This window comes from Artemia franciscana, unplaced genomic scaffold (genome assembly GCF_032884065.1).
Source record: "Artemia franciscana unplaced genomic scaffold, ASM3288406v1 Scaffold_2463, whole genome shotgun sequence".
In the NCBI taxonomy this organism is placed as follows: Eukaryota; Metazoa; Arthropoda; class Branchiopoda; order Anostraca; family Artemiidae; genus Artemia; species Artemia franciscana.
Genome location: NW_027063334.1, coordinates 1 through 11,118, shown reverse-complemented (window position 1 = coordinate 11,118; position 11,118 = coordinate 1). Strand labels below are relative to the sequence as shown.

General features: G+C 34.1%; 1 long non-coding RNA gene across 1 annotated transcript; it reads right to left on the bottom strand.

The window, feature by feature from the left end:
• Positions 1–544: 544 nt before the first annotated feature.
• Positions 545–8,615, bottom strand: LOC136042917 (uncharacterized). The gene is made up of 2 exons (XR_010621487.1): positions 8,325–8,615; positions 545–4,517 (listed from the first exon to the last, which is right to left on the bottom strand). It is a non-coding gene; the product is annotated as an uncharacterized LOC136042917 (long non-coding RNA).
• Between the last annotated feature and the right edge of the window lie 2,503 nt (positions 8,616–11,118).

The following is an 11,118-nucleotide window of genomic DNA, read 5'->3' as shown; positions in this document are numbered from 1 at the left end:
AAACTGGTTTTTGTTCCATAAGCTAATATGAACCAATGGCAAATGTATTTTCGCTTAATAATTATGGGTCCGCTGGAATTCAGTGGTACAATAAATACTTTGATCAAAAGATGGCAGTTGAGAGATAAATTAATGTCTAAAAAAAGGGATGTCTTTTAAATTTAGGATTTATAAATGACTTCTTCTGAGGTGTAGGATCTACAAAAATAAATGTAGATATTTTATTTAAAAATACATTTGTTCATTTATGTATAAATTATATTTTTGGAGGATATTGTACAGAAAATTTAGTTAAACTTTGTAGATAGTTTTCGTTCAAATAGGATTTATTTTTTTTTTTGCTTGTTTTATATCTAGTGGGACTATTATTGAAACGGATTTATATGGCCATATTCCTTGGAAAAGGGCAATTCTATCCTATCTGGATTTATTGTTTTATCCTCATATCCTTTCACTCTCTTCGGTCAACTTTACTTCACCTAGCCTTTGTCTCATACCTATCTAGTACTCGTTGGCATTGAAAAAAAAAAAATTAAAAGAAGCATTGAATCGATAAACTTTATTAGAAACAAGAGACTGTTTTATAAAATACAGTCTTTTCTTCTTTTACTCACAGATTAAATTTTCTGATCTGGTACAGAGAATACTTCCGCTATCTTTGGTCCTTGGATTCGTTGCAGCTGCAAACATTTTGTAGCCTTAAAGAAAATGAAAGATTTATAGTCCTATAATATCAACACTAACGGACATTTAACAAATTATCGTAAAGCCTCGAGGGTCATACTTCGGCTAAAAAATTTCACTTGAAATCCAACCCTATTCTGTAGTTTTGATAAAAAGATAAAAAATCGAAATAATAAACAAAGCAAAAGATACAACCAAGTATAGGACACTTAATTCATGAAATGACTTATGTAATAATAATAATACAGGCCAGAAATAATTTAGAAACCCTCTAGGAAGCTTAAAAGCTGGTTTCATAAAATGAAAGATATATTTTCAATTACAATTTAGTCATTTGATTTGTTAGATGAAGACTCAAATTTATGAGTTTCAAAAATGATTTAGATCATATTTAATATGATGCTCTGTCTGTAGTGACTTGTCAAAATTCCAAAAGAAGATTTCTTATAAAAAAAATCTAAAACAGTTACTTTGCAAAAATTATTATTACAGATATCTTGACTAAAATGAGAAGCAAGAAGGGTTTTATTTTTTGAGATTATATACCCTTCTGCTCTCCAAATGGCGCTTGAGATATTATTTTTCTTGAAAGAATACAAACCTGTGGATGTTGATCAGGCATGAAAAATGGCACTTAATGTGTAAAAACACTAAGCCATGCATTAATGTAATGGATATTAAATGAAGTTTTTTTTTCTGAAAGTAAGGAACACCATTAAAACTTGAACTGAACAGAAATTATTGTTTATGAAGGGGTTATTCTCCTTTTCCGTACCTTGCTCTTTACGTTAAAGCTTTTAAGTGCTTTAAAAAAAACTTCTTTTCTAATTAAGCGACCCGTGTTTCAGTAGTTGTTCTTAAAAAATTGTGACAGTCAAATTAGCGTACATAGCAACGTATTGAGGGGGGGCGGCAGCCCCTTCATATACAAAATAAATTATGTTCATTTGTTTTAAAGATCTTTACTTATAGTTAAAAAAAAATCGTATTTTTTAATTCTTTTAAATCGCCCCAGGTAGAAATTCCTACAGAATTTTCCCCCAGAAATTTCACTCTCCATGAAAAATTCTACCACAGAAACTCGCCCAAATCACAAAATATCCCGCTCCGAAAGTGTCTATGCTTCCCAAAAACAAATTATATACGTAGATCTTACAAATTTCATAGCTTAAAGATGTCGGAAAGGCCTTAAATACAATACGTAGTTAAGATACAGATTGTATATTCTTCCCTGCAAAGATACTTAGGGATATGCAACCGTTTTTTACGCGTTTCTTTAAGTGATTATAACGGTAAAACCTATTTGTTTTAGAATGTCAAGATGGAGTTCATTCCATCAGAATCTTAAAATTTAGTCATTTTTAAATAACAAATTTGTAATTTTTTGTACTTTTTATTCCTACAAAACAATAATTGTAACGGATATTAACTGAAGAAGTCTTTTTTGGAAAGTAAGGAGCAAATTTAAAATTCAAAACAAACAGAAACTGTTTATGAAGGAGTCGCTTCCCTCCACAATGCCTTGCTCTTTACGCTAAAGCTTTAAGGACTTTACGAAATGCTTCCTTTTCTATTCAAACGACCAATGTTTATGCAGCTGTTCTTAAGAAATTTGGACAGTCAAACTTCAGCGTAAATAACAGTATTGAGGAGGGGGGTATTCCCTTCATATACAAAAGTAAATCCTGTTCATTTGAGTTTTAATGATCTTTACTTTCAGTTAAAAAATCTGTTTTTTTTTATTCTGATCATTTTTAAATAACGCATGTAGATTTGGTTCACTCTTCTTAAATATTTCCTTCTCACTGGAAACTCATGCGTAGGAATTTCTACCATGTAAACTAATTCCCGTAAAACCCCCTCCAGGCAGTAAGAAACTCGCCCCCGTAAATTTTCTTGCGGTCGATTCAGCTTGAAAAATGCTCCTTAGCATGCTGTCATTTGAAAATACTAATTTCCAATAATTTCCTCAATAGCTTCTGAAATCCTCTCTTTCCGTAAAATGGTTTTTCTGGAAATCCAAAATGAAAATAGCCTCAGAATAATTTTTCCTGAACCATCTTCAGTAAAAATCTGACTTTGGAAAGAGATTATGACAATTAAAAATAATTTCGAACAGTAATTCTATCAGATCGCCCCACGTAGAATTTTCCATGGAAAACCCCCTCCCCCAGAAATTTCCCTCTCCATTAAAAATTCTACCAAAGAAACCCACCCTAGGCACAAAATTCCCCCTCTCAAAAAGTGTCTGTATACTCCTCTATAACAAATACTGTGCGTACAGATTGAATACATTTCATAGCTTACAGGCGTCTCCCTGTGGCTTGGGGGGGTTATTTTTACTCCCCACAGTAGTTATTACCGCTCTCTCAAAATTTTGATCAGATAACTTTAGAAAACAAAGGACTAGTAAAATGTTTTATTATTTCAAATCGTATTTTGTTGATGAACAATAGGTTTGTTAGGAAAGGCCTTGAATATAATGCACACTTACGATATAAATTGTTTATTCTTCCCAACAAAGATGCTTAAAGATATGCAACCGTTTTTTTAGCTGTTTCTTCGAGTGATCATTATGGTAATATTTGTTTTAGGATGTCAAGATAGAGCTCATTCCAGCAAAATATTAAGATTTAATCATTTTTAGATAACAAAATGTCATATCAAATTTGTCATTTTTTGCACTTTATACTCCCACAAAAAAGAGAATTTGGATTAAAATTTTAAACATTAAGGTCAAAACTGTTATCGAGGGTATTTTGATATATACAATTAGTTTAAAAATATCTAAAGCTTATATAGAGCATTTAAGTTTCAGGGCACATTTGTGGTTCAGTTGAATATTCATTTCCAAAATATATGTAATCCATTATCAAGAAAGAGCGACTCAGCCCAATAGCAATGGAAATTTAAAAACGGAATTTATTCGTCAAAAGCTACGGGTGTGAGGAAATTTCTCAGCTTTCTTTCCCTTTCTCAGCCTTCACTCTTTAAAGCCTAGGAACGACGCATCAACGGATGATAGATGGAATTATCTATCAACAAAACAAAGAATGAACTATGCGTTTTTTTGGAACACGTATTTCGGAACATTTACTTTGGCAGCCATCATTTTTTTTTTTTTTTAGAGAGAGAGAAAGATGGTTTTATTAATATAATTAAACAAAACAAGCAAATGGCCCGAAGCAAAGCAATTATCTTATGAGCAATAGGTTAGTTCAATAGAGAATGTATAGCACTGGCTATTTCAATTGAATGCTACAAGTTTTTTGTTAGAACTAAGTTTTATTTAAATACTGGGCATATACACAATATATTCTCTTTTTAATTCCCACTGTGTCGAGAATTCAAACTCAAAAATATGGGCAGAATTTCTTTGTTTCAACCCATGATTTGTAATCTGACTTTGTTACTGAATATTGAAAAAGTATTTATATTTAAAAAAAACACTTATTGATGGCAGCTTTTACGAAGCATTAAACCAACTTATTTCATTGAACGAATTTACTGTTGTTAAGATGAAAAATATCCCAATTTTGTGCATATAGCTACCTAATTTGATTGTCCCGTTTGAAGGTTTATCTTTAACCTAATGATTCGAAACTAGAATAGAGATTTACACATAATACAAAGGCAAAAAACACCACAGCTTCTTTAACTTATCTTAGGCTGCAGCTAAGCAAAAGACATCATTAAAAATATGCAACTTATAAAATTTCAGAGAATAGTTTGACACTACAATCCTTCAAAACCTTCAGCCATGATTACGCATTATTTCTTCCTTCATTCGTTCTGTCCATTAATCTTCTAGGATCTTTTCGAATCCCAATTTCCTGAAAATAATGTCATTAATTAATTAATTGCTCAATATTAAAAAACTTTCCCAGAATCAAATTTTCTGGCGACTTGGCATCCACAAATCTTGATTAGCGGTTTAATATTATTCTGATTCTATATTTGGGCTTACATTTAGCATTTTCTCTGCTGCTTACATGAAAACTATTTGAATAATTAAGTTCATTTGAGCCCATGTGAAAAGACTTTCAAGAAAAAATGATTATAATGAAAGTAGAGCGAAAAAAAATCAGACGAACAGATCAAATTGCTCCTTAGCCCATGCAAAAAATCTATAAATAGCTCAAACAAGTTAACCACTGAAGTTTTCATATACTTGTACTTAGGCAAAGACAGAACTTAAAAGGAAACCCAAACCCTCTCCCCCAAAATATACATTTTATTTTGCAAAAAGTTTCACAACAAAGACTAACAAAGACAATAAAGACTAAACCGTAAAATTATAATCTAAGTGTTCTCTTTATTGTTTTTTTTTCGACTAAGATGTATTTTTGCTTAAGGGTATATAGACAGAAATTATCATAAAGAAGACTATCGTTTCTATTTCTTTTAAAGTAAAATACAAATAATTTGAAATTTAGGGAAGTATAATCTAGGAGAAGCAGTAAGGACTGTCACATTCTGAGATGATATGTCAGAGTAAAATTAAACACTAACGAATTAACAAAATAAAATGTTTTTTTTCTTATAGTCATTTCTTATTATCTTTCTACCGAAGTTCCTTCATCAAAATGTTTAAATACTGATTCATATATTTCCCTAATATTATACTGATCTGTCTGAGGAGAAGGGGGGGGGGGCAAAAGTACACTGATGTGCCATTGACAGAGAAAGGTAGCGTAACTCAATAACCTTTTTGTAGCCGCTTATCTCTTCTGTAAAATTGGGATTAATCGACTAATCTTTGCTTCACGTTTTCCTACGAAAAAAATTATAACACTATAAGAGTGTGGTTGACTCAACCTGAACCAAAGTGCTATATCTGATTTAATCTTTAAGTACAAAAGAAATCAAACTTAAAGTTTTTTTTCTTCCCCGGTTCCATCTTAGGTCTAATCAGCCAGTTTCCTTGGCGGTTCCTTGGATCCTAGGCAGTTTCCTTTGGTCTCTTCTAATTGTTATTTACGGTTTTATTTGAGTTGTTATGACATTATCAAGGTTAGATCCCTGCTTTAAAGCTTCCCCAAACATAGTGTTTGAAATTATTTTTTTTTTTTCAAATGAAAGAATGAAATAGACTGATGAAATTTTAAGAGGATAGAATTGTCCATGGGGAATTTTACGGGGGGGGGGGGTTAGTTTACATTAGAGAACTTTTCAAGGACAAGTTTCCCATGAACAAAGTGAATTTTTCTTGAAGGGAAAATCAGATTTACCAGAATTATTTAAAAAATAATCAGAAACTCAATAATAGTTTTTTCGACTGAAAGTAAGGAGCATCCCTAAACTGAAAATAGTGGGAAATTAGGCCATATATGAGGGAGTTCATTAGAATAAAAAGATCTTTCAAAAGGACTAAAAGCACTAGCATAAATAGAAAGGTATCTAGGAGCAATATAAAGAACAAAGTATGACCCCTCCCTTATATGCGGTATAGTTCCTGTTCGTTTTTACTTTTAATGCTGCTCCTGATTTTCAATTGTTTTTTTTTTTTATTTACACAAAAAGGAATTGACAGTTCATAGACTAAAAATAGGCACGAACTACAGATTGAATATTTGAATATGGCCATGTATTGTACTTTTTCGACGACCAGCTTTCAGAAGTATGGTCAATTATGTGAACAATTTATAGAGCCTTAGCTGGAATAATCATTTTCTCTTACAGCTAGGATTGAAGCTGAATGAGTTCCGTACCTATTTCGTATATTTTGCTCAGAAAAATTCATATTTATAAAAGCCTCAAAGCTAACATTAAATCTGTTTTGGGGAGAGGGGCACTTCAAAATTTTAATTGCTGTACATGTTAAACAACATTACATATACCTTACAATACATTTAGGCTTTATTGTTTGACGTCATCAAGTCATTTACTCTGACCTACTACACCAAATGATTACACTGTTTTTTTTGGGTCTTTGATAGACAATAACAATAGAAGAAAAAGACGGCTCTTATTGAATCACTATATAATCAATAAAAAAAAATTCGTGAATCTAAAAGAAAGACGTTTTTCCTTGGCTCGTAGATGCTTTTGTCAACATTCATTAAATCTACCCGAATCGGGTTCATTTTCTTGTTTTATTTACTATGTTTTATGGCACAGATAAAGGAATAATATTACAAGTATCTCTTGATGTCATAATTCCTTCATTTTTAAAAAAAAATTAGAGCTTATCAACGGCCCCTTTCATAACAGCAATATTATAAAGTTGGTATACATTTTCTTGAAGTCAAATTTTTTTGAACATAACATACAAGTTTTTTAAACGTTAGTAAATAACTTTATCCCCTGAATTCTCTGACATCTCTTGTCTTCTAATTTTTAGCTAAAGCACCCTTTTAGGAGTGGTACCATGCAGAAGATTTATATATATATATATATATATATATATATATATATATATATATATATATATATATATATATATATATATATATATATTTGTCAATGCTACAAAAAGAGAACGTGGCCTATCTGATGGCAACGTTCACCTCTAACTTCTCAGCAGAAAGCTAGGCAGTTATTTTCATTAATTGGTTTAAAAGTTAGAACATGGTAACGATCAGATTCTGATTTGAATTTGCCTCTAGGAAAAAACTCCTTGACTTTGTCCCTTCGTGTGTGCAACCGAATTCTTCTTGTTTTTTTTTTTTTTTTTTTTTTTTTTTTTTTTTTTTTTTTTTTTTTTTTTTTTTTTTTTTTTTTTTTTTATTTTAACAGCTTTTGTAGACTCGGGTTTCAAGTGTTTTATGAATTTCCATTTTTTGTTTCGGAACTTGTCTGTATTTCATGATAAAAAATACTGTCGGTACATACCCGTGAAAATTTCATGTCGCAAAGATAAAACGAAAATTCATTTATTAAGGCAAATGGTGATTTTTAATCTGAAGCAAAACTACACATGATGACCATTTAACAGACAGTTAGGTATAATGTCAATCAAAATTGAATGGTCATAGAATACGAATCAATAAGTTTCATATAATTCGAAACACTAGAACAGTATTAGTATTAAACACAAACTAATCATTTTTTAGCCCTGAAATTAAAAAGTAAAATGCGAATAATATTGAAAAATTCTAGCATTCTCCATTGCATCAAACAGTTCGTGGCAACAAGCTGTAAGTACCGGGTGACCCGGATCAAGAGTAATCGAAACCCTAAAACACAAATATTTGATAATAGTACATACTACAAAAGAATCGAACATTCAAGTTGATTTCAAAAATATAGAGCTCATTAAGCTTAATGGTACCCATTAAAAGTTACGAGCCATTGAAAATATGACCTATGTCTGAAAGAGGAAAAGCAACCAAAACAGGTTATCTAAATGGAAATCACACCATCATATTCAGCACATCAAATAACCCTATTTTCAAGTTTCAAGATCCTATATGCCAAAATGCGGAATTAAAAATTTTTACCACAAACAAAATCACGTATGTGTTTTTTGTGTTTGTTGTTTTTTTTCCAGGAGTGACCAAATCGGACAAGGTGATCCTATAAGATTGGGAGACGGCTTACATACATTCGGTGTAAAAAGAAAGAACTAAATTATTTTTTGCACAATTTACCTTACTTCTCCAAATGCGGTTTTAAGTTATAAATAAACATGGACTTACCCTTGCGCAAAGAAGAGTACTTTAGAAACTATTTGAAAGGCCATTTTTGAGCACATCTCAACATTTTGACTCTTGACTAGCTAAATTTATGCTTCAAATTTGACATCTCTCAATCCAAAACAGATTCTTTTTCTCAAACAGCCACATTTTCATGAAAAATGAAAAAGATGAGTTTCCTTATAATTTTTTGATACAATAAAATAATATTATTAAGTATTAAGCCTGTGATTTCGTAGTTTCCTCCTATAGAAATTATAAATTTACTTTTATTCTATGATAAATATTCTATGATGATTGAAACAAGCAAGCATAGCAAAAATAAACATGGCACTGAGATTAGTGTAAGAAGGTGTGCTACATTAATACAGTTCTAAAGTGTCTGGTAATGGTCTGTCTTTCTCGTTCAAACAGTAAATTTGGAATAAATCAATGTATTATGCTCTTGTGTCAGTTGCGGTTTTGGCCTATCGGTTCCTTGAACCCTTCTTGAAATAATATTATTGAATTATAATCAAGTAGGTGTGGGCAAGTCTTGTGGGTGCAAACAATTTGTGCATAGAGCAGAAAACACTTCCTTGGCCCATTAGCGCTATCGACCAACGTAATCGAAGGCAGCTCGCCCAAGGAGTTATCCGACTGCTCCAAGTGTGGTATTTTTATTGTGTTTGAGAAAGTTTTGTGGGTGCAAACAATTGGTGCATAGAGCAAAAAACACTTCCTTGGCCCATTAGCGCTATCGACCAACGTAATCGAAGGCAGCTCGCCCAAGGAGTTATCCGACTGCTCCAAGTGTGGTATTTTTATTGTGTTTGAGAATGCAAAAATTGGTGCATAGAGCAGAAAACACTTCCTTGGCCCATTAGCGCTATCGACCAACGTAATCGAAGGCAGCTCGCCCAAGGAGTTATCCGACTGCTCCAAGTGTGGTATTTTCATTGTGTTTGAGAAAGTTTTGTGGGTGCAAACAATTGGTGCATAGAGCAGAAAACTCAGCGCTATCGACCAACGAAATCGAATGGCGCTCGCCAAGTGGCCCATTAGCGCTATCGACCAACGTAATCGAAGGCAGCTCGCCCAAGGAGTTATCCAACTGCTCCAAGTGTGGTATTTTTATTGTGTTTTGAGAAAGTTTTGTGGGTGCAAATAATTGGTGCATAGAGCAGAAAACACTTCCTTGGCCCATTAGCGCTATCGACCAACGTAATCGAAGGCAGCTCGCCCAAGGAGTTATCCGACTGCTCCAAGTGTGGTATTTTTATTGTGTTTGAGAGAGTTTTGTGGGTGCAAATAATTGGTGCATAGAGCAGAAAACACTTCCTTGGCCCATTAGCGCTATCGACCAACGTAATCGAAGGCAGCTCGCCCAAGGAGTTATCCGACTGCTCCAAGTGTGGTATTTTTATTGTGTTTGAGAGAGTTTTGTGGGTGCAAATAATTGGTTGCATAGAGCAGAAAAACACTTCCTTGGCCCATTAGCGCTATCGACCAACGTAATCGAAGGCAGCTCGCCCAAGGAGTTATCCAACTGCTCCAAGTGTGGTATTTTTATTGTGTTTGAGAAAGTTTTGTGGGTGCAAACAATTGGTGCATAGAGCAGAAAACACTTCCTTGGCCCATTAGCGCTATCGACCAACGTAATCGAAGGCAGCTCGCCCAAGGAGTTATCCGACTGCTCCAAGTGTGGTATTTTTAGTGGGTTTGAGAAAGTTTTGTGGGTGCAAACAATTGGTGCATAGAGCAGAAAACACTTCCTTGGCCCATTAGCGCTATCGACCAACGTAATCGAAGGCAGCTCGCCCAAGGAGTTATCCGACTGCTCCAAGTGTGGTATTTTTAGTGGGTTTGAGAAAGTTTTGTGGGTGCAAATAATTGGTGCATAGAGCAGAAAACACTTCCTTGGCCCATTAGCGCTATCGACCAACGTAATCGAAGGCAGCTCGCCCAAGGAGTTATCCGACTGCTCCAAGTGTGGTATTTTTATTGTGTTTGAGAAAGTTTTGTGGGTGCAAACAATTGGTGCATAGAGCAGAAAACACTTCCTTGGCCCATTAGCGCTATCGACCAACGTAATCGAAGGCAGCTCGCCCAAGGAGTTATCCGACTGCTCCAAGTGTGGTATTTTTATTGTGTTTGAGAAAGTTTTGTGGGTGCAAACAATTGGTGCATAGAGCAGAAAACACTTCCTTGGCCCATTAGCGCTATCGACCAACGTAATCGAAGGCAGCTCGCCCAAGGAGTTATCCGGACTGCTCCAAGTGTGGTATTTTTATTGGGTTTTGAGAAAGTTTTGTGGGTGCAAACAATTGGTGCATAGAGCAGAAAACACTTCCTTGGCCCATTAGCGCTATCGACCAACGTAATCGAAGGCAGCTCGCCCAAGGAGTTATCCAACTGCTCCAAGTGTGGTATTTTTATTGTGTTTGAGAAAGTTTTGTGGGTGCAAATAATTGGTGCATAGAGCAGAAAACACTTCCTTGGCCCATTAGCGCTATCGACCAACGTAATCGAAGGCAGCTCGCCCAAGGAGTTATCCGACTGCTCCAAGTGTGGTATTTTTATTGTGTTTGAGAAAGTTTTGTGGGTGCAAATAATTGGTGCATAGAGCAGAAAACACTTCCTTGGCCCATTAGCGCTATCGACCAATGTAATCGAAGGCAGCTCGCCCAAGGAGTTATCCGACTGCTCCAAGTGTGGTATTTTTATTGTGTTTGAGAAAGTTTTGTGGGTGCAAACAATTGGTGCATAGAGCAGAAAACACTTCCTTGGCCCATTAGCGCTATCGACCAACGTAATC